Below are 23,210 nucleotides of genomic sequence, written 5' to 3'. Positions count from 1 at the left end.
TGGTCAGTTGATACCTCCGTCTGTGTGAGAGATGATCAGGAGTGGGTAATGCAGATGGAAAGAATGGACAATGTGTGAGAGATTTTGGTGGAAAACCAGCAGGAATTAGTGATAGATGCAGCATGGGGGGTACCTTCAGGAAGAGGAAGGTGCTAACAATGACTCCCACTTCTGTCCTGCCTTAAGCAATTGTGTAAACAGTGTACTATGCTATTTATTCAGATAAAAAGCAATTGAAGACTAAGAAAAGGAAAAATTTTATGACCCAGGCTTGAAAAATTCAGAAATTCTGGTACATTTGCAATATCTATGGGGTGAGATCAACTTGAGAGTCACACAGACGCTCAGAGGACAGAACTAATGTATACCTTTAGAAATGGTCAATGAGTAGTAGTACTTGAACAAAAGGGACAGTAGAATGTTGACATGGAAGAACTTAAAGAATAATAAAAGAAGGCCCAAAATGGATCCTGCAGGAGTTGTAAGTAGAGAAGAATGATGAGCTTTTAAGGATGACTGAAAATGAGCTGCCAGAAAAAAAGAAAAACTGGGGAAGATTGCTGTCCTGGAAACAGAACAAAGAGAATATTTTAGGGAGGCAAATATGGAAAGCAGTGTCCAATGCTGTTGAGAAAAACCAACACCAAACACACAAAACAAAACTCAATTTGTACCATGAAATATCAAAAGACTCATGGATGAGATATGTCTGATAGCTCCATAATCGACAGTAAGGGAGTATTTTTAGGGCAGAATAAAGGCGTTTTCAGATATTCGTGTTCCCAAAATATTAACCTTCTTTGTAGCTTTTATGCAGGAAGCTGTGATATATCTGTCAAAATGGGAGAGTAAAATAAGGAGAGAGGAAGACATTCAGGATGCAAGAACGTCAACACTGGACAGAGGTAAAGAGACAAGCAGGGGACGGGGATCCTAGGATGACAATGGCCTGGCAATGTAGTGACCAGTTCATCCAAACCAGAGCAGATCATAGATGTCCTGCAGAGATGTCTCCAACAAGATAAAGTAGATAATGTACCAGAGGCATCTGAAGAATTGAGAAAAATTCAGGCAGCAGGTAAAGAGTTTGGCGAAATTAATGATGAATACATACAGAATGAAGCAAACTAAAAATAAGTAATTAACAGCTCCAGAGAAAAACTATGCAAGAATATTTATCTAATCTAAATCATGACATGACTGTATTGGGAGAATGGGGGGAGAGAGGGTTGGAAAGTTGTACATGCGAAGAGAAAGTGGAAGATAAAAGAAAGTCAATGACTAAAACTGAAAGCTAACAGAAATGAAAAAATATTATTTAGTGACACTGTTGTGGATGCAAAATAACCAGCTAAAAACAATGAAAATTGTTGCCTTTGAGGTGAAGAAAATGGAGATGGGGGAAAAGGTGCTTTGTCTCTCTAACAAATATTGTAGAATTCTTTGGATCCTTGAGTTCCTTGATTAAAATTGTTTTTAAAAAGGTAGAGAAATAAATTTTTTTAATGTCTGTTGAGAAGTCAGTTAATAGGTATAAAAATATAGTGAGTTATGTAGTTAGTTAATAGGTATACATATAGTTACTTAATAGGTATAAAAATGTATCTAGGAAGGAATAAATTCTGCTTTTCAATAATAGGGTAAGGAAATTGTAGTGTAAAATAACTTATTGTATATTTCAAAATAGCTAGAAGAATTGGAATGCTCCCAACACAAAGAAAAGATAAATGTTTGAGGTGATGAATATCACAATTACTCTGAATTGATCATCACATGTAATATACATGTATCAAATATTACATGTATCCCCCAAAACAGGTATAACTATATCAATAAAAATACAACATAAAAAAAATCTGTCCACTGAATTGAAAACAAGTTACTTTTCGATACAATCATTAGATTGCAGTTAAGACACAGAGGTCTTTTAAAGATGAATGTGGTAGGTAATATGCTCACAGGACGCCATTTTAAATCGCTTTCCAGAGAGAGGGAAAACCTTGTTCCTCTAAGTGTGGCCTTAGAGCACTTATCTTAGAATCTACTCAAGTGTTTATTAATATTTAGCTTCCTGGGCTCAATATCATTTTTATGAATCAGAATACAGTTTGGTTGAGTATTCTTTATCCCAAATTTTTGAGACCAGCAGTGTTTTGGATTGTAGATTTTTTTTTTCAGAGTTGGAAATACTTGCTGATATTAAGCATCCCTAATCTGAATATCTGAAATTAAATTATGTATGTGCTAAAAAAGTTTCAGTTTCTGGAGAATTTAGGATTCTGGATTTTCGGATTAGGGATGCTCAATGTCAATTTAGAGGAGACACACTTCAAAGAAACTTTCTGGATAAATCTTTTGCCTACTAAAGTTTGAGAAGCACAGCCTTAGGGTAATGATTCTTAACCAAGTGGTCTCATCCAAGTGAGTCAAGAGCATTCTAAAGATATCCATCACCTCTCCTGTCACACATAGCAATCCCAATGAAGTAGGTCAGAATTGGTTCCCAATGTAGCATTGCCTTGAAAAAGTTCATTGACACTTCTAATGCTCATTCCTGGATAAGATCTTCTTCTGAGGAATTCCAGGGCTGTCAGCCTGTCTTTTCCCCACATCCTTTTTGGAGACTAGACTGCAAAGAGATGTGGCCATATCTTTAACAGTCTGCAGCAGACAATTCTCTTCTCTGTAGTAAAAAGTCAATCAGCCTCGTTGTCTCTGATTCTTTACTTATGTAGGCAAACTTGTATCAACTATTTTAACTTACATTGCTTCATTCAATTACTGGCACTTCATTAAGAACCCTAATGTCCACAGATGCCTTTTATAAGAAAAAAAAATTGTAAAGGAAAGAGGTTTAATTGACTCACAGTTCCATATGTCTTGGGAGGCCTCAGGAAACTTACAAACATGGAAGAAGGTGAAGGGGAAGTAAGGACCTTCTTCACATGGTGGCAGGAGAGAAAAGAATGAGGAGTGAAGAGGAAAGAGCCCCTTATAAAACCGTCAGATCTTGTGAGAACTCACTCACTATCATGAGAACAGCATGGGGGAAACCACCCCCATGATCCAATCACCTCCCTTCAGGTCTTTCCCTAGACACATGGGGATTACAATTCAAAATGAGATTTGGGTAGGGACACAGAACCAAACCATATCATTCTGCCCCTGGCCTCTCCCAAATTTCATTTCCTCTCCTTAGACATGTGGGGATTACAATTCAAAATGAGATTCAGGTAGAGACACATTGTCAAACCATATGATTCTGTCTCTGGCCTCTCCCAAATTTCATGTCCTCACATTTCAGAACACAATCATGCCTTTCCAACAGTGCCCCCAAAGCCTTAATTCATTTCAGTATTAACCCAAAAGTCCAAAGTCCAGTCTCATCTGAGACAATGCAATTCCCTTCTGCCTATGAGCCTGTAAAATCAAAAGCAAGCTAGTTCCTTCCAAGATACAATACGGATACAGGTGTTGGATAAATGTTCCCATTTCAAATGGGAGAAATTGGCCAAAACAGGGGCTATAAGCCCCATGCAAATCCAAAATCCAACAGGGCAGTCATTAAATCTTAAAGCTCTAAAATGATCTCCTTTGACTTCATGTCTCACATCCAGGTGATACTGTTGCAAGAGGTGGGCTTCCACGGTCTTGGGCAACTCCATCCCTGTGGCCTTGCAGAGTACAGCCCCCTGGCCCTGGCTGCTTTCATGGCTGGTATTGAGTGTCTGCAGCTTTTCCAGGCACACACACAGTGCAGGCAGTCAGTGGATCTATCATTCTGGGGTCTGGAGAATGGTGGTCCTCTTCTCACAGCTCCACTATACAGTGTCCCATTGGGGGACTCTGTGTGGGGGCTCCAACCCCACATTTCCCTTCTGCACTGCCCTAGCAGAGGTTCTCCATGAGGGCTCCACTCCTATAGCATACCTCTGCCTGGACATCCAGGCATTCCCATACATCCTCTGAAATCTAGGCAGAAGTTTCCAAACCTCAGTTCCTGTCTTCTGCACACTGACAGGACAAACACCATGTGGAAGCTGCCAAGGCTTGGGACTTGCACCCTCTGAAGCAATGGCCCAAGCTGTACCTTAGCCCCTTTTAGCCACAGCTAGAGTGACTGGGATGAAGGGCACCAAGAGGCTGCACACAGTAGAGGGGCCCTAGGTATGGCCTATGAAACCATTTATTCCCCTCCTAGGCCCAGATGCCTTTTAAGTTGGAGCTGGATACCATATTTCAGTAAGTGCTGGGACTATGGAAAGAATCATTTTGTAGCTCTTACATAAAAAAAAAAACTTAAGATATACATTTACTCCCAACCTGGAATTTCAAATATATTATCATTCTGTAAAAATCAACATCAACATCTTATCATTTTAAAAAATGCCAATTAAATGAAAAAATTGTTAAAGTATTCTTTCTTAAGTAATTTAAATATTCACAGATCTCAAATTATCTTACCAAAAATGTAATTTATAGTAGAAATAGTGAGTAACTGACATTCCCAGATAATCAATATAATATTATATTATCTCTAAGACCTATGTTTCTAATCTAAAGTAATATGGTTCACAAAAACACCTGGCTAACAAACATACTGATGAGTGATTAAGAGATCCTCTATTAAACTAGGAGTGCCATTTTAGTAGAAGAGGCTGACTAGCTGGAGAATACTCACATTCCACTGGGGCATTGACCCACAAGGAAGACATCCCCAGGAAGCCCCTTTCATCCACTGAGGCTTATCCCAGAGGATCACTGGTAGTTCTAATATGTTGTGAGAGGCAGACAGGATACAAATCCCATCAGCTAGGATCCACTTACATGATTCAAAGCTTAATATTTATAATAAATTCATAGGACCCTGAGATTATTGACTTTTGAGGAATAAGATTTTCATAATTTAAGGAGTCATGCAGGTTTTCTGCATTAAATGTAGCCTCACAAGTGGTTTTACATGAGAAATTAAAAAGTACCAATTAACAGAGACAGTAAAAGACCGACACATCCATATTCTCATAATATATGCCTGGAAGGAATCATCATACATTAACATTTTAAGGTTAAAAGTAACACTTGTAGTTCTAAGCCAAAACAAAGTTTTCATATTTAGTTTAGAAAACAACACATGATCTTTATATATTGTTGTATAGTTAGGAAATTTGTGAAAAACATACTTTTAATTTCTCCTTCTCCTGCCACTATGTTAGGGCCTCTGGGTCCATTAACTATGTACCCAGAGCTTCTCTGGACCTTTCCAAACTGGGCATTGGTATTGTCCCAAAAAGAGTCATTATGGAAATTGAAGTGTTTCCTCTACCCTTACAGAGCAGCCCTTGAGAACTTAAAAAAGGCTCCAGATTGTCAAACATTGCTTTTCTTCTGCCATACCTTGTGGTCTATGTTTTTGTTCTGTCCTGTTTCATCAGAGTGTCAGAGAGATGCAGAATAGGTGAGAACATAGGTATCTTCCTTGTGTGACTCTCCATCACACACGGTCACTTGGGAAACCTGTACAATATGACCTGACCATTGCCAAGTGACATGAAAATAACCCCTTAACCTGTAACTAGTGGGCAGAAACCAGCACTTGGGGCCCTGCTTTCTCTGTCACTGACTCTGTCAATCCTTGTCCCAACTCTCCCTTAAGGCTACTGAGGTCCCACAAACGCCTCTGGAATCCCCTACTTCCTTCAGCTCAAGGGAATAAAAAAGCTTATATACTACCGAGTACAAAATGAACCCTTAAAGAAACTACCTACCGAATAATCAATGTAGAATATTTGCTCAATGTAGAATGGGTACTCCATATAAATTCAGCCTGATCAAAGGAAATCTACAAATAGAGTTTATTAAATATAGAATATAATCCTGAATATCAATAGAAAATTTTACTTACTTAGATCCTTTTCAAAATGTCTCTGCATGTAAGCATTTGTCATGAAATATTGTATAAATAAGTTAAATGGCTGAATATATACACTTTTCATATCCTTATAGCTTTGTAATGTTTGATTACAATGATGGATATAAAAGAAATGCATACAAAATGCAATCAGAATCCAGAAGATTGAGTAGTCAAATCTGGACCTGTAGGAAATGCCATTTATGTTAGAGTTTGAATGATGAATAGATCATCGAAAGAGGAGGGCTCCGGGTGGGCTGGCTAAGAATTCCAGGTAGAGGGAATAATAAGTGTAAAGGTAGACATGGCATATTAAGATGGTTTAACTCTGAGTTTTCCCCAGATTAGTTAAGGATTTGCCTGCAGATAGTTTATTTGCAAGGGAATCACATAGAACAGGAGGGGAAGAAAATGAAGTGTAAAAGCAGGAAACAGGAAACACCAATCCAAAGTTGTATTCCTTGGATGATGAGAAATAACTTAATGGGTACGATGTACACTGTTTGGGTGATGGATACTGTAAAAGCCTCAACTTTACCACTATGCAATCTATGCATGTAACAAAACTGTGTTTATACCCCATAAATCTATACAAATTTAAAAACGAAACAAAGATATCTCCCTGAGCTAGTTGCCACTGTGAAACTGGGACTTAATCTCCTGGGAAACCCTCAGAGGAGCATGTCAATTGTATTTTAGAGTCATCTGCTCAGGACATGGAACAGGAGTCTATTTTCTGGCTCTGCTTCCAGGGGGTCAAAGATTTCCCCAGATGTGTTAACCCATTTGTGCTTGAAGTTTCCAGCAGGTGTAGAATGGCTGAACAGATTCCTGCCAGTATTTCAAGTGCTGTTGGCAGAGAAGCCCTGGGTGGGAGATAAGAAACATATTGTGCAGTGGAGGTTTGATATCAGAGTACATCTTAGCACAAATGGTTGCTTCAATAAAGGCTGGAGTAAAATGTTAGATCAAAATTATGTGAGGCTGAGTAGAATATGTGTTGATATATAAGGTAAGAATCAAGTTGTCTGATGTAACAGAAGTGCATATTGTAGTATAGAGAGAACACTGGGGCACAACACTTACAGAGAAAAATCTTAAAAGTTAGGTTGTGGATATATCATGAAGGACAAAAGAATGCTTTGTAAAAATGTTGTGCTTCATCCTGTAGTCAATGAAGAATAATCAAAGTTTTTAAGATAAAAGATAACCCAATTATATTTGTAGTTTAATGAGAGAATGCTGGTGCCAGTAGTTATTTATTTGACAAAAGTATTGAACTTTCCTTTGTACCAAGCACTATGCTAAGTCATGGACATGCTGCAAAAAAACAGAATGAAAAAGGTGATCTTGCCTTCACAAGTCTCTTACAACCTATTGAGGAATATTTCCACAAGCTACTGTAATACATCGAGGTATGTTTTTGGATGAAGGTATAGGTGATATTGGAGCACATAAGAGGGGTCCTTGGACAAAGGTAGGAGGTTCAGAGAAGGTATCTGAGAACTGACACTGACCTAATACTGAAATGCGAGTGGAAGCTAAATGAGGAAGAAAGGGGAAGAATGGCCCAAACAGAGGGACTGGCATTCCAGATGGAACAGAGGGAAATACACATGTTGCATCCAAGGAACCAAAGGGATTCAGTATGGCTAGCAATAATGGATGTGAGTAAGGATGCTGAGAGATGCCTGGAGAAGTGGAGAAGAACTTGCCTCTTCAGCAATGTAGAAAACACAAATTAGTCAAAAATCACTGAACCAAATGAACAAAAATGTTGTGAGGCACCCTTGTCCTTTAGCGCAAATAAGTTAATTTTTATTTAGATCCAACCTATACTTCCCAAGCCACACTTTCAACAAATTTACTTTTAGCAGACAGAATGGAGTCTGTCAGCTTCCCCAGTTCAGAATTCACCACAGCACTCCATGTTGGACACTTATGACACCATCTCACAGCATGCAATGGATCATTGCATCAGAACCTTAAAAATTATGCTGACATTATTACTATAACAGCAATAATGAAAACCACTTTGATCTGTCATGTTTTTGTTTCATCCTTCTTTCAATTCATACTACAAACAGGCTTTACCTGGCTTGCTTTATGTTTGTTTCTCATTTGACCATTTTTGCCATGAATAGACTACAGCTACTCCTCTCTTGGTAACTGTGGATGTTTTGCTGTCTACTCCCACATTTTTGGAGGGAAGATTAAATATGACACATAGCTCTGAGACAGGAAATGCCTGTCTGCTACATTTTGGGAAAATTAGGGATGAACGAAGGGTCATGTGGAATAACAGATGATTTGCTTTGCATCACTTGTAGTTTACAAGGGCAAATGCAATGCTCCAGGAATGTGTAAAATGTATATTATGCTATGCTTGAGGTCATCCTCTCACTTGTCAGAACATAGCTTCTAGTCCTAACTTCCAAAACTTTAGAGGCCTGTGAAATACTTGGACAGGTTCCAAAGCAGAGCAATGAAAGTGATAAAAGATTTGAAGGCTAATACCTTTGAGGGAAAGCTAAAAGAACAAGAATTATTTCTCTTCTAAATGAGAAGTCAGAGATAATTTAACAATCTTCAAGTATATGGAATGTTTTATGTGTAAAGCAATGGTGTCCAAATTCAGGTAAGTTTGAGCCATGAGGTCTGGGTAACAAAAGGAACCCTGGCAGGGAGGGTTGTTGTGTGTTGACACCGGGTATTTGGCTGCAGAAATCTCTTCTTCGGAGACCCAGAAGACTAGACATTATCTATCAGTGAGGTGTCAAGTACTGTCTGCATGAACACTGGGGTAAAATAAATGACTTCTAAGAATTTAAATTCAGTAGTTTTCCGGGTTCTTAAAAGGTCTTCCATTTGAGGGGACACCAAGGGCAAATAAATTATTGACCAAGACTTTATTCTTACATCTTACACTTTCTTGAAATAGTAGCACATCCTGATTGTTACTGGTAATAGTTACAACCAGAATTCCAGAAGCTTCTATCATATTACCAGTTTAGAGCTCTTTCTCATATATAATAATTTTAAAATTATTTCTATTCCTACATTCCTCAGTTCTTCTCTATTCCACTTATCTCTCTACAATCTGATAAGGTACTATTGTACTGAGCCATCTCCGTCTTTAGTCCTCAAAACTAAGGATGATAAATACATAGTCTAATACTTCAGTTGAAATAAACATTATTCCATTACAAGAGCAAAATCTATGCATAGACACCTGCATATTTTTGGAAGTATAGAAAGTTATAATTTTATGACAGACAGCAGCATAGCATTTCATTTACAATCTTTTTAGAAAGGTGGATGATAACAGAAGCTAGGACAATACAATAAAATACTATGTCTGCAATAAAAAGTCAGACTTCACTCTCCTGAAATAGGCTCATGCAGATCACTATATCTCTGTTTACGGGGAATTTTAAGATAGTCACAAAACAAAACTGCCAAGCATGAAAGAATAATTCATTTAACAGCTGTTCAGTAAGGTCAAAAACACAGAAACTACTGAAGGTTACAAAAGTATAGCTAGAAGTCTTGGGAGTTTAGCTCCATTACAACAGAGATTTTAAAATCATCTTCTGGTTGTACCTCACCTGATGATAGAAGGCTTATTATTGGTTATCAGATTTTAGGAGCTCAAGATTAATTCTGTCATTTGACTTACCACCCCATGCCATCATGACTGAGGAGAGACAGTTAATAAATAAAAGCATAGATGTCTCTGATGCTTAGTTCAGAAAAGAAACAAACATGGATCAATAGGGACAATCTGACACAAATATCCCAACTTCTGCCCAGACATCAGCAATATGGAGGCTATTGCACACAATCCTGAAAAATCTGCTCTCCAAAGGCACTATTGACAAAAAAGCTAGACATAATAAGAAATTAAATGAAGCCGAATAAATACCCATACTGAGGGCTAAACATCAAAACTATATTAGGTGAAAAGTAACCAAAAGAAAAAAAAAAACACAGATCAAAAGGCCATCATATGAAACATTGCTATTTTTTGTGGTTCATGGCTTCAAATTGAAATATAAACTCAGCCCAAATCCAGATTTGTTTCTTCTCTGCTATTTAATTTGAATAGATTTCTTTCTACTTTTGCATTTAAGGGTTTTGCCTATCTTCCATTTTTTCTAATATTTTAAATTATACTTAAAAAATTTCTCAACAAAATCCACATTTCATGAAATAGTAGAAAATAGGTACAATTTTGCAATTAAAGTCATCTTAGGAAAACTGCAATGTAGTTTTTTCTTTTCTTTTTTTTTTTTTTTCCAGCAATTCTGTTTAAGAGCATAGACTGATTAGAATAGTGATTACCATAAATCAACATCCTGCAGCCATAAACATAATGTTTATCAAGGTGACTTTTCAAGTTCCTGATTTGTTAACCTCATCTTACCTTAAATTTCATAGATTCTGTGTTTTCTCTAGCTGTTCAGCATTACCTCAATATTCCAAAAGCCTCAGTAACTTCATACTGTTAATGATACATTTGATTACATTTGCTTTAAAAAAGATAAAGTTGTGCTCAGACTGTAAAAACTACTTCTCATTTGCACAAATGCAGCAAAGCACGGCCCTTTGCATGTCCTGCTTACACTTTGGAACTTTCCTGTATTACAGCCCCACCAACTTGTGGTAAAACAAAAGCCAAAATTGAATGAAATTAATCAAGTTTTGACAGGAGAATTTTTTTAATTCCTCAGATAAAACAATTCAGAAAATTTCAAACAATTGTAAAATGCCCTCTCAGAATTGAAAAAAATAAATCTTAATGTAAATATGAAGAATTTGAAACACTTTTACATTTGACAAATTTCTTAATCCTACAAAATTGATTGTTCCATTAGCATCCCCATTTTAGGAAAAGGATAGTCAAGATTCTGAAAAATAATGCAACTTGTTTAAAGTCAATGGCAGTACCAGACCTAAAACTTTGGTCTCTGGTGTTGAGCTCACAAAACTTGACTTCTAAACCAAAAACACATACAGATATAGAGAGAACTCTCAACTCATGTGTGTGTCCTGTCACAAAGATGCACTGGCAAGGAATCAATGTTGCTTTTCCTTTCAAAACATTGTGGTGAAGAGAATTTGGTTTTCTAGAAAATTCCTCAATGGCCCTGTATTAGTCCTTTTTCACACTTCTATAAAGAACTTCCCAAAACTGGGTAATTTATAAAGGAAAGAGCTTTGAGCTCCACCAGTGTTGCTGCAAAAGACATAATTTCATTCTTTTTTATGGCTGGCTGTATTCCATGGTGTATATGTATATCACATTTTCCTTATTCAGTCCACCACTGATGGGCCTTTAGGTCGATCCCATGTTTTTGCCAACATGATTAGTGCTGTGATGGTAGGACAATTTATACTTCTTTGGGTATATACTCAGTCATGGGACTGCTGGGTTGAATGGTAAGTTTTTTGAGAAACCTCCCAACTGCTTTTCACAATGGCAGAACTAATTTATATTCTCATCAACAGTGATAAGTGATCTCTTTTCTTTGCAACCTCACCAGAATCTGTTATTTTTTGGCTTTTTAACAATAGTGATTTTGACTAGTATAAGATGGCATTTCATTCTGATTTTGATTTGCATTTCTCTGATGATTAGTGATGTGGAGCATTTTTCATATTCTTGTTGGCTGCGTGTCATATAGTTTAATCATAATTTTTCTATGTTCCATGGCAAGTATTTCTGAAGGGTGTTGTTTAACTGCCTTTTTTCCCCATTCTTTTTCATCTTTTCCCCCGATCATTGATTAGATTTTGTATTATTTTCTTACAACATCATTCAGCCTTGAGTGAGATGTGTTTTTTCTCAACACATTATGTCAAATGAAGGTTGTGTTGGAGATTGAGAGTAGTCAGGGCCATGCTCCAGATACTTCAGCACTTCTCCTAATGACATAGGATTGTGCATATGAACAAGTTCCTTTTGCTTTTTCTTCTCCTAACCAATCAAGTTCAATAGCTATACTGTTAACTACAATGTCAAGCCTCTTGACTCTGGCCTGTCTCAGCTTTCTACCAACAAAGGACAAGACTGTGTGGTTCTTCTATTAGATCCATCCCTTTGTTTATCCTTAATACCAGACTGAGTCTTGGGAAGCAAGTAGGACCAGCTCAAGACCCATTTCCTATTTTTCCAAATAACATAATGCCATTTTTCCCTCTCAGAACAGGCTACTGTTTTGAAGAACTGTGCCTGTTGTATTTGTCCAAGATCTGCAGCCATGGGCATCATTTCTTAGCATGTGGCTGCACTTCTGTTTGACCCTTTCTTTACTGGGCAGCCATTCCATATACACGGTGGCTCAGGTTCCAAAGGTCTACTTGTGCTAAATATTGAGGGTTTTTTTTTTTTTTTTTTTCCTTTCTGTTTCTCATCATCCTTACTGTTTTGGGGTTATTACCCAGAGGCAATGGGAGCAGTACTGTTTTCATGCCACTATTATTTAAAATCCAGTAATGAAGACTGGTATCTTATTTTTGTTTTGTTTCAAATTTTATTTAACCTTTATGCTTTCAAGAAAAGTCCCAAAGACAAGAAAGCTGAGAAACTACATTCAAAGAAATTATCCATAGCCATGAGGTAGCACATACAGGACAAGAATTCTCTTGTTCTACTTTTTAAATTCAAAGAGCTTGCCACTATATCATACTTTGACATAGTTTTAATGGTGGATTTGACCTTATTTCCCAGAAAATAAACATAAAATCTGGACTTTCAATGCAGTAAGAACCTCACATTTAATTTCATGCTTGAAAATACAGTTTCTATGAGATCTTGAAAGTTTGAAATAATAAATTTTTCTCCAGTGATTCTTTCTCTCATATTCTACTTACCCTCAGAAGTAGATTCAGATAAAGGGTAATTCATATGAAAAAATTTGAACTATTACTACATTTTTAAAAATCTATTTTATTGGAAGATAATTTATTTCTAGATTATCTATACAGTGGCATTTGTGAACACCTGACTTGTTAAAACTATTAAGTTAGAGTGGTATGTCATTTTCATAGTACTCTATATGCTGCTATCTTTTTATCTTTTTGGTGAGTACGAGAAATAGAATATAGACTCAGATGCCCACAGTTAGACAGACTCAGATATGTAACAACTTCTGACACCAATAAAAAAATCTAAAAATGTATTGCCTCAAGATTAACATTAACTGAACTTGAAGAAAACTAGTAAAAACATTCATGAAGAATGTTTCCGTTCACTGATTTGCATTTTAGACAAAAAGCAACTGAAGGATGAATATACCTATACTGTTGTGTTTAGTGAGACCTAGACTTTACTGGTAGGAATGTACTCACATATGTGTCACTAAAGTCAGTACAAATAAAGACTGTGTGGTAAAAATTAACCCAACTAAACCTTATAGACACTTGGAGAGTTAGAGCAAACACACTGTAAATATATTTCTTCTTTTAACATGTTCTGACTTTTCTCTCCCTGTTACCTAGGCTGCCAGGGGTGGGTGGGCAAATATCTTTTAGCTTCTGAAAACTCCTTTGTTTGGAAGCAGAGAGAACAGTGGTTTGGCCTGGTATAATTGTTTTGTTGGTTGGCACAGTTTTAATTATTCTGTGATACATCACTAGATATATTGATCACACAGTAACTACATTGTTCTTCCTCTGGGGTCCTTTCTTGTCTACCCTAGTGTTTGCTTAGGACTGGATGTTTCAGCTTCTCTGTGAATCTTTTATCTGCCCTTTGTGTGTCTTTTTCTTGTTAATGTTTTTCTTAATACATTCTAACAGTGACTACAAAGAATATAAGGGTGGTCACACACGTATTAAAAATAAAAACAAAGGCTGGGCGCGGTGGCTCATGCCTGTAATCCCAGCACTTTGGGAGGCCGAGGCGGGTGGATCATGAGGTCAGGAGATGGAGACCATCCTGGCTAATACGGTGAAACCCCGTCTCTACTAAAAATTAAAACAATTAGCTGGGTGTGGTGGCGGGTGCCTGTAGTCCCAGCTACTCAGGAGGCTGAGGCAGGAGAATGGCATGAACCCAGGAGGTGGAGCTTGCAGTGAGCCGAGATCGTGCCACTGCACTCCAGCCTGGGCGAGAGACAGAGACTCCATCTCAAATAAATAAATAAATAATAAATTTCTTTGACGAGGGTGAGTTCTGACATAAAGAGAAAACAAATATCTTATAGATACATTGTCCACATTACATGTATTTCTAATCTCTCTGCATCTAAGTGGTGACATGGAAAGTTTTCTATTGAAGATCTTTCTGACCTGCCCTTTGATGTTAGATATAAGGTTAGATATGACGTTAGCTATGCAGATTACAAATGAAAATGAATACACTTAATTTAAATAGTAGATGTAAATTGGATAGCTAAAGGTTAAACCCATAGGGCAGTAAAGATCGTCACATCTTTATTAAGTATTTACTATGTGCAAAACATGTTGTCCACTGTTGTGAGCAGTAGGAATGTAAGAAAATGGACATTCAGCTCTCAGGAATTTTTTAATGCATTTCTTGAGATGACATGGAAATGGAAATAAATATAGACTAAGCCAGAAATAAAAGAGTTTTATAAACACTAAAAGATTATTCTAAGACTAATAAATTCAGAAGAATAACATCAAGTCAGGGTCTACAAGATCTCATGTGAGAGTTGTTGGGTTTAACTAAACCTTGAGAGGTAGATAGAAATTGGAAAAGTAGAAATAAAGAGTAGAGATTTTAGAGTGAAAGAAGGTATGAATAGATTTGGAGGTAGGGGAACTCTGAAAAGTTATTTGGTTGGAGAAGGTAGTTCATATGGGTGAGTCATAGAAAAAAATACTTAGAAAGAAAAATTAGAGCCATTCTCAGACTCTTAGTTCAAAAGAAGATCTCAAGGATTATCTTTTCTAATACTTCACTCTTGCCCAAGATCATACTTTTTAAAAACTGAATTTATATGAAGACATGTTACTTTGTTGTGATTTTTATATAATTGGTAATTTTATTAGCTCTCCCACTTTATATTTTATCTAACTTCTATTTGTACTTATTTTCATCTCAGTGCTGGACAGAACTCTATACAATACTCATATTAGTCAAGAGGAGCTAATTAATGCTGTGGTAAAAAGACGATGTCCCAAGTGCCAAAGGCTACATACACTAAAAATAGATTTACCATTCAAAGGAGAATAAATGTACAATGTGAGCTGACTGGAGACTCTGTTCTACGCAATTACTCAGAGATCCAGGATAACTGAGGCAACCTTATCATTCACTACACTATCTGGAGCATTTGGTTTTCTAGGTTGCCTTAAGCACGGGAAGATCTAGCTGTGGGGTCACAGACTGGCTCCTTATGCTTTGGTTCATCACTTCCCCACAACCTATTGTTCAGAACACATGCCCCTCTAAGCTGCTGGGGGTAACACATAGGGGAATAGATGGAAGGTTTGGTGAGCTCCATTGTCTCTAACACAGAGAGGTATGGGGGAGACACATCAATGGAAGACATATCTCAAAATTTTCCATGCCATTTGTTTCTTAAGATACCTCCCTTCCTCAAAACATAAACTTGCAGATTTTATTTTCTAGCTTTTTAATCGTTGTGTGGGTATCTTCTTTGAACCATCTCCAATTGCTCTGTACTATATCCATAAATAGAAATTAAAATTTAAGTTGGTTCTTTAAGAAATGTAAGAAAAAGCCAGATATAATTATATGTATTATCTCTGTGTGCATTTTTCATTTCTTGACCTATCTATAACCAAAGGTAATTTCAGACTAACTCTCTCCATTACATCTCTGATTACTCTCTGAACTCATCCTACTTCATTGCACTTCTGAGATTTTGCTCCAACTCTTTTACCATCTAGGCCTACTTCCTTTCACCATGTCAGAAAACATATTCTTTCTTACGTCTTCAGCCAAATTCACCCTCTCCAAAAGGCTCCCTCGGGTTCTCCCAATAAAAATTAATCCCTCCCCTTTCAAATTACCAGAGTGTGATTTTTTGAACATCTAATGTTTTCCCTGGAGCACTTTGAATTCACATCTCTATAAAGCATGCAACAACAACTTTTCCCTTCCGACATTAGCAATGTCTGAAGAAAATGTTGATTGTCAAAATTTGCAGGGAGTATCAGGACTGCTGCTGGCATCTAGTGAATAGAAAGGGGGATGCTATAAAATATCCTTCAACGCTTAGAACAGACCCCACAAATAAGACTTACCCAGCCTCAAATGTTAATAATGTCAAGGTTGAGAAGCCCTACTATAGAGTACAAATGCTAGAGTGAGAATCTTTTTCCCACCTTCCCTTCCCTCAGAGTGTTAAACATAATGCTCTGCAGACAGTAATATATTCAATATTTGGTAATGATCAGCCCTGAAAACTGTCTAAAAGAGTCAACAGACGGTATTATTAGAAGAGGTAAATTACATTTTAATAATGTCCATAGTTGAGTCTTCTAATGTTTGCCCCTGGTTTCCTCCTTTTCAGGCTTATAGGGGCATTATAATTCCCCCTTCCCTTTGTGGTTGAGTATGACTTGTTACTTCCAGCCATTATGTTATAGGTAGAGGTGACTTGAGTCATTTTTGAGTGAGAGCATTTAACTGCTGGTGGGAGACCCTCTGACTCCTTCTTCTTCCTGCTGCTAGTATCAGACTGCATCCATATTAGGTGCCCCACAAATATGGGGAAGATATGTAATGTGAGCAAAAGTTTGTTGCTTCACCAAAATTGTATATGTGTGCTGGTCTTCAGCATCATAGGCATATGAATACTTTCAAAAGTCTCATGTTAGACTCTGCTCACTGCTAAAATGCTAACTTATCTCAGCATGATTTCTCTAATGACTTAAACATTATTATTGCAGCTTGTATACTTCTTTGTGTTGACCTACCATTCACATGAAGCTGTTCCTTGGATTTTTATCTTTTTATTTTTTATGTTTATTTTTATTTTTTAAGACGGAGTCTAACTTTGTTACCAGGTTGGAGTGCTGTAGCGTGATCTCGTCTCACTGCAACCTCCACCTCCTGGGTTCAAGCAATTCTCCTGCCTCAGCCTCCTGAGTAGCTAGGATTACAGGCGTGCACCGCTATGCCCAGCTAATTTTTGTATTTTTAATAGAGACAGGTTTCACCATGTTGGCCAGAAAGGTCTCGATCTCTTGACCTCGCGATCCACCTGCCTTGGCCTCCCAAAGTGTTAGGATTACAGGTATGAGCCACTACGCTCAGCCTCCTTAGATTTACTTTGCTGATAAATCAACACTTTTTTAAAAAAGTCAACAAATCATGAAAGCTTTCTTAATCAGTCTTCATTCTGTTTTTGAATTTTTAGTTCATGACTTTTGCACATAGGGCTGTAATATTATTGACTTTACCAATCTACATGTAGTTTATATATGTTTTTAATTGTGCTAAATGTATTTCCACTTGCTACATGAAATTAATTGTTTGCCTCTGTTGGTTCATAAAATATATTCTGTTAACATGAAAATACTCATGAGACATGGAAATACCATAAAATAATAGAAAAAGCACTAGATTGGGGGAGTGAGACAGCACATAGAGCTTTGTACCAAAATGTAGAAAAGTTGAGTCTCTGTGTAACTCTTCCCACTTATTGCTATAAGGTAGATGAAGTCTATACATACACTCTGTAAACTCTTATGCACTATGCAAAGGGGAGTTATTATTAATGTGCTGACAAGGTTCTTGCTCTATTTCTGTTGCCACTGAACTGCACAACCATCAATAAGTAAGTTGAGTTCTCAGTCTGCAGTTTCCTTACTCGTGTACTGCATTGTGCTATAGTTGGCTTTTGTTCCTTTTTCCAGGTATGAAAAGTCCAGGTTGCTATAAACATTTGTGCTTAAATTTAAATGCTTTACAAAAATCCCACCCTCTTGGAAAAAAATATAAATTATCTCATTTTTCAAATTATTTAAGCATCCTGGAGATATGCAATTTCTATAATAAATATGCCCCATTTTCACTACTTTATATATCAGTCATGACTCTGTATGTTTTCAATAAATGTTGAGATGAATAACTATTTACCATAATATTAAATCATTAATCAAAAATAATGATTTTAATATAGATTTAATAGGTTTAAATACTAGTAGTAATAATAGTAATGGTTTTTGGCTAGGCAGTGTTTCATGGGGATTATATTTATTATTTTATTTAATTTCACAACAATGATACAAGGTTGATAAAAATACTGATAAAGTGAAAATGAGGAAAATATTATTTTTTAGATTGGGATATATGATCTCTTTCTTCATTTTAAATTTCCCAATGCATTTGTGATCACTCTGTGGAATCAGTGTACAAACTATAATCTGAAAGAAATTGGTGGTATTTTTACAGTACGTGAACACAACCATCTGATTTATAGTTCAATCTGTTAATGCACTCTGTTATTAGGCCACCTGGCAGTTTTATGCATTGTGAATTTAAAGAGGAGCTCAATGTAACATAAGCTTTACAAGCTGGGGAAATATTATTGAAATGAAACATGAATGAGGACCATTTAAACAATAAAATAATGTGTATAGACTATATATTTTTTAGTTTTAGCTAATACGTGCCGTAGGTATAAATTCTGAAATAAGTTGAGGTTCTTATGAGACTATAAAAAGTAAATTAAAAATAAACTTATTATGTACTATTGTTAATCATGTAGCATTCATGTGCTTATAGAGAAACAAAAATACAGCCACAAACTACCTCTGAAAAATTAAGATCGCATATCAACTACATTTTCTTTTAGTACTCACAGAAGTGTACTTGGGGAAATGCTGTCAGAATGAAAAACCAGAATTGGGAGATGAAAGAAAAAACTATAACTTATTGACCATCCCTTTTATGACTCTCAGTTTTATTATCATTTAAAGAATTTGATCCACCACTGTTGAAGTACAAAATAAGGCCTTTACAAAGATAATCCTAGAAAATATGTCATTGAGATTAAGCTGTGGCATAACAGTGAATCTGTATTATACTGGAAAAAAAGTATATCTTCTGTAATGTGATGATATCCATCCTGTATTGTTCTAAATGATCTAGTCGTAGCTCATGTCATTTGTGAAAGGTGTTATGTTTTAAGTAAGCTACATTCTTCACAGGCATCCAGAAAACTTGGGCTAGGTCTAGTCAATTTTATGTCATTATTGTAGTCCTCTTTAATTAAATTTATGAACTACAAGATTTAAGATGGTTTTTGTTTTTATTTAGAATTGAAATTACAATCAAACTTCATTATCTGCATCAGGCTTTCAAAGGGATCTTATGTGATTCATAACTATATAATTTCAAAACATATTTTTCAAGATACATTTGCTTTAAGATACATGCAAACAACTTAAGGGAAACTATATTTGTTTATATAAATATATCTATTTTCTCTCATTTTTAAAATTAGAAAAATGTGAAAGATTAATAAAAATGTTATGAGCTCTATATTTTGAATAAGACATTCCTCAAATGAAAAATCCTACTATGTACCCACAAAAATTGAAGAAAAAATTACAAGACTTATGGAAAACAATGGCTTTTCAAATAGCTATTTCTTTATACTTCACAAGGAAGTATCAAAACTCCTCTCATTGTCTCAATATTATTCAAATCCTTAACTGTCAAGTGAAACAAAAAATGAATTACACTCTCTTATATGTCAGAAAACAAATGTCTGAAACATGTCCAACAACTGATAGGTTATTATGCTTTTAACCTTAACATTTACTTAATTCTTACATATTTGGATTCCATACCTTGATGTTGATGTTTGTGTTTAATCTGCTAGCTTTAATACTTCTGTTTAGAAAGTTTGATGTTAGGATGTCCAAACTTATGGAAAAAGAAAATTATGAAAATAAATGATCAATTAACAAATAAATTCCCCTGAGTACTAATGACAGTATATTATTTGGGTTAATTTTCGGAGAATTGGTATTTGGATACTTAATTTGCCACTTACAGAGGTGACTGTGCGTTTGTTTTTTTGTTTTGTTTTGTTTTTTTGTCTTTGCCAGTCTGATGCACCCTGAAGACTTTTGGTTTGGGAACTTGAGGAGGTCACAGGGTAGGATAAAATTCATTTTACTGAAGTATACTGGTTATGAAAATTGCTTGTTCCAGTGGGCGATTTCACTACTTCATTTACAGCGTAAGTGCGCATTGTGTTCCCACTGGCTGGGATCTGACCCTTATATTTCTCATTTTCCTTCTGAAATGTGGGTCAGCTGTGTTGTCAGATTCCTCTTCTCCTGTAAAACATTTTATTTTTAAATATTTGACACTGGAGCCTTCTAAAAGAACAGGTTAAAAAAAAATGTCCTGCTGGATGGCATTTATGACTCAGACAAGTATCATTGCCACTGACCTCACAACTCTTCTTAAATAGTCAGAGAAGGGCAACAAAATTGTCAATTAGGCTTCCAGGGAACAGCATTCAGCCCAACTCAACTCGTGCTTGGCAGCATAATCATGCAGATCTTGCTTCTGCACAAGAAGCCTTTCAAGCCTATAATAACGAGGGTTCAACAAATTTGAACTTCCTCTCTCAACAGCAGATTTAGAAGCTGTTGATTTGTTATACATTTACTAAAGGGTTTTGTAGCACTGACATGCAGCATTTAAATTTATCTCAGATATTCAACCTAATTCTTTGATTCACAAATCAGAGGTCAGACTTCTAGAAACCTTAAAGAATATTGCTGTGCGCACACACAAACACACACACACACACATGTAACTTCTCTGTGTGTGTGTGTGTGTGTGTGTGTGTATATATATATGTAAAATTTATCTTCATCTTTCTCTTTTATTTCTCCCTGATGTTGCATTTTATGCCTTTATGTTTTGGAGGCAGTATTGAGCCAAGGAGGATTTGTCAGTATTCAATAACTTGTTCCTAAGAGAAACCGATAATCTTATTCACAAACCACAAATTTTAGAGTTTGCTATTCAGTATACTCACCAATAAGAATAAAAGGAATTTCAGTTATAACTTGCTCTTTATATTTTACTAACCACAAGATTTTTATGATTTAAATAAATATGAATTACTCTAAGGCTAGGGAGGAATGTAATAAAAGGAAAATATGATTAATGTAAAATTCAAAGTTGAAAACATATACTACGGTAGAAAGAAACAGTCAATACAAGAGATACTCCTTTTATCTGCCGGGTCACCATCCTAAAACTGGACTGCAACACTTCAACTAGTAAGGTGATAGCCATCTCAAATACTTCCCTTCATGGAGACATGATATTTGGTCTTACCTAATAAACCTGACACATTTGTTTCATTTGTAAGTGAACTGTCTTTAAAAAACCAGGCCTAGACCTGTTTCTCAAAGGGAGAGACAAAAGGAGAGATGGGACCAAGGCCAGTGGTGCTTGCTGGGTCTATGAGAGGAGAATTATTTCTCCTTCATGGAAAGAAAGCCAGTTATAATAATCCTACCTAAATACAAACAATAGAGGCTCACTGGAGTATCTGCCAGCAGCTGAATTAAGAAATCAAAAGAATAACAACAGCTGGGCTGGGCCCTGTATTGGTCACCTATTTCTTTAGTAAGTTCCCAGCCAGAATGGATCTCTTCTGTCTTTCAGTGTGATATATACCCACAAAATCCCAACCACGTTTTTACATTGGAGTCTAAATTCCTTAGCCAATTAGTGTTATGATTTTATCACAGCAGTTGTTTGAAGCTAAATTGCAGTAGTTATTATCCATGATGGGTCCTGCTCCCTGAGGTTAGCTGCTCAGGTTGAACCAACCATGAAAAACACCTCAGAGAAAATTCATGCTAGAAAGTAACTACAATGTTACAATGTTGATGTTTTATCAAATACAGTGCTAGGGCCAGATTTAGCCCAAAATGTCCCTATAGCCCAACTTAGTAATAGTTAAATAAATTCACAAGAATGGCATACATTTAGAAAAGAGGACAAAGCGCTTGGCCATCTGTTGAAAAGACCTCATGAAACTCTTGACAGAGATTGTGCAACAAATCTGCTATCAGGTTCAGGCACATAGAACATACATTGGAATCCATGCCTTAGTTTTTACACATACTAAAAATCTACTGTGGTGATATGTTTATGTATTTCTGAACACCTAAGCTCCCCATCTTTTGTAGTTTTCAGTTCAGAGGTACACGTGTAGGTTTGTTACACAGGTAAACTTGTGTCACGGGGGTTTGTTGTACAGATTATTTCATTACCCAGGTATTAATCCTAGTACCCCTTAGTTATTTTTCCTGGTCCTCTCCTCCTCCCACCCTCTACCCGACAATAGACACCCAGTGTGTCCGTTGTTCCTTTCTATGTGTCCATATGTTCTCTCTCTAAGCTCCACTTATAAATGAGGACATGTATTTGGTTTTCCGTTCCTGTGTTAGTTTGCTAAGAATAATGGCCTCCAGCTCCATCCATGTCTCTGCAAAGGACATGATCTCATTCTTTTTTATGGTTGCATAGTATTCCATGATGTATATGTACCACATTTCCTTTACCCTTTTTGAAAAGGTTAAAACTATATTGGAGTGGTTAGCGACCTGATAGAAATTGTTCCATTTTTCCACATATACACACTATGTCCAGATATGCATGGTCGTACATAAATTTATTGGTTTTGCCACATTGTATATTGGCCATTACAATGAAAGAAGATAAAGGACGACCTAGATAGATTTCCTGTTAGCTGATTCTAAACTGCCCGCAAATATTTTAAAAATTCAGTTTACAAGAATTACCATGATCATAATCTTGTCACCTTGTTTTTCATTTTCTCTTTCATTCCCTGAGGTCTGTGACTCAGCACAAAGTATCTAGACTCCTACCCACCATAAACATATTGACTTAGAGTAATTGTTTGTACACATCTCTCACGTTTACTCCTTGATCAAGAAATTTCCTTGGGGTTTAGGGATTCCCTGAGTAGTATCTAGCTATATGAGGTAGAAATGTTGTCACCAATAGTTCTGAGTCAGTGTATTTTTAACTTGTGTGAGAGTTCTAGCTGAGTCACTTGCCCTGGGGAAGAGACAGGAAAATGAAAAGCAAAGAGAAGGATAATAATAGTGGGAATTCTTACACACACTGGGAAAAAAAAAAAAAGAATTTTGGATTATTTAGAGGAGATATAATGAAACTAGCCCTTCATCCTTTCACGCTTTAGTATAAGGTGTGTACAGATGTGCTGTCCATCTTTCAGGCTTGTAAACATTTTAGCACATGCTCTTTGCATACTATATCAGCACTATA

Source organism: Macaca nemestrina, chromosome 16 (genome assembly GCF_043159975.1).
Source record: "Macaca nemestrina isolate mMacNem1 chromosome 16, mMacNem.hap1, whole genome shotgun sequence".
Classification (NCBI taxonomy): Eukaryota; Metazoa; Chordata; class Mammalia; order Primates; family Cercopithecidae; genus Macaca; species Macaca nemestrina.
This window is presented reverse-complemented; position numbering follows the sequence as displayed.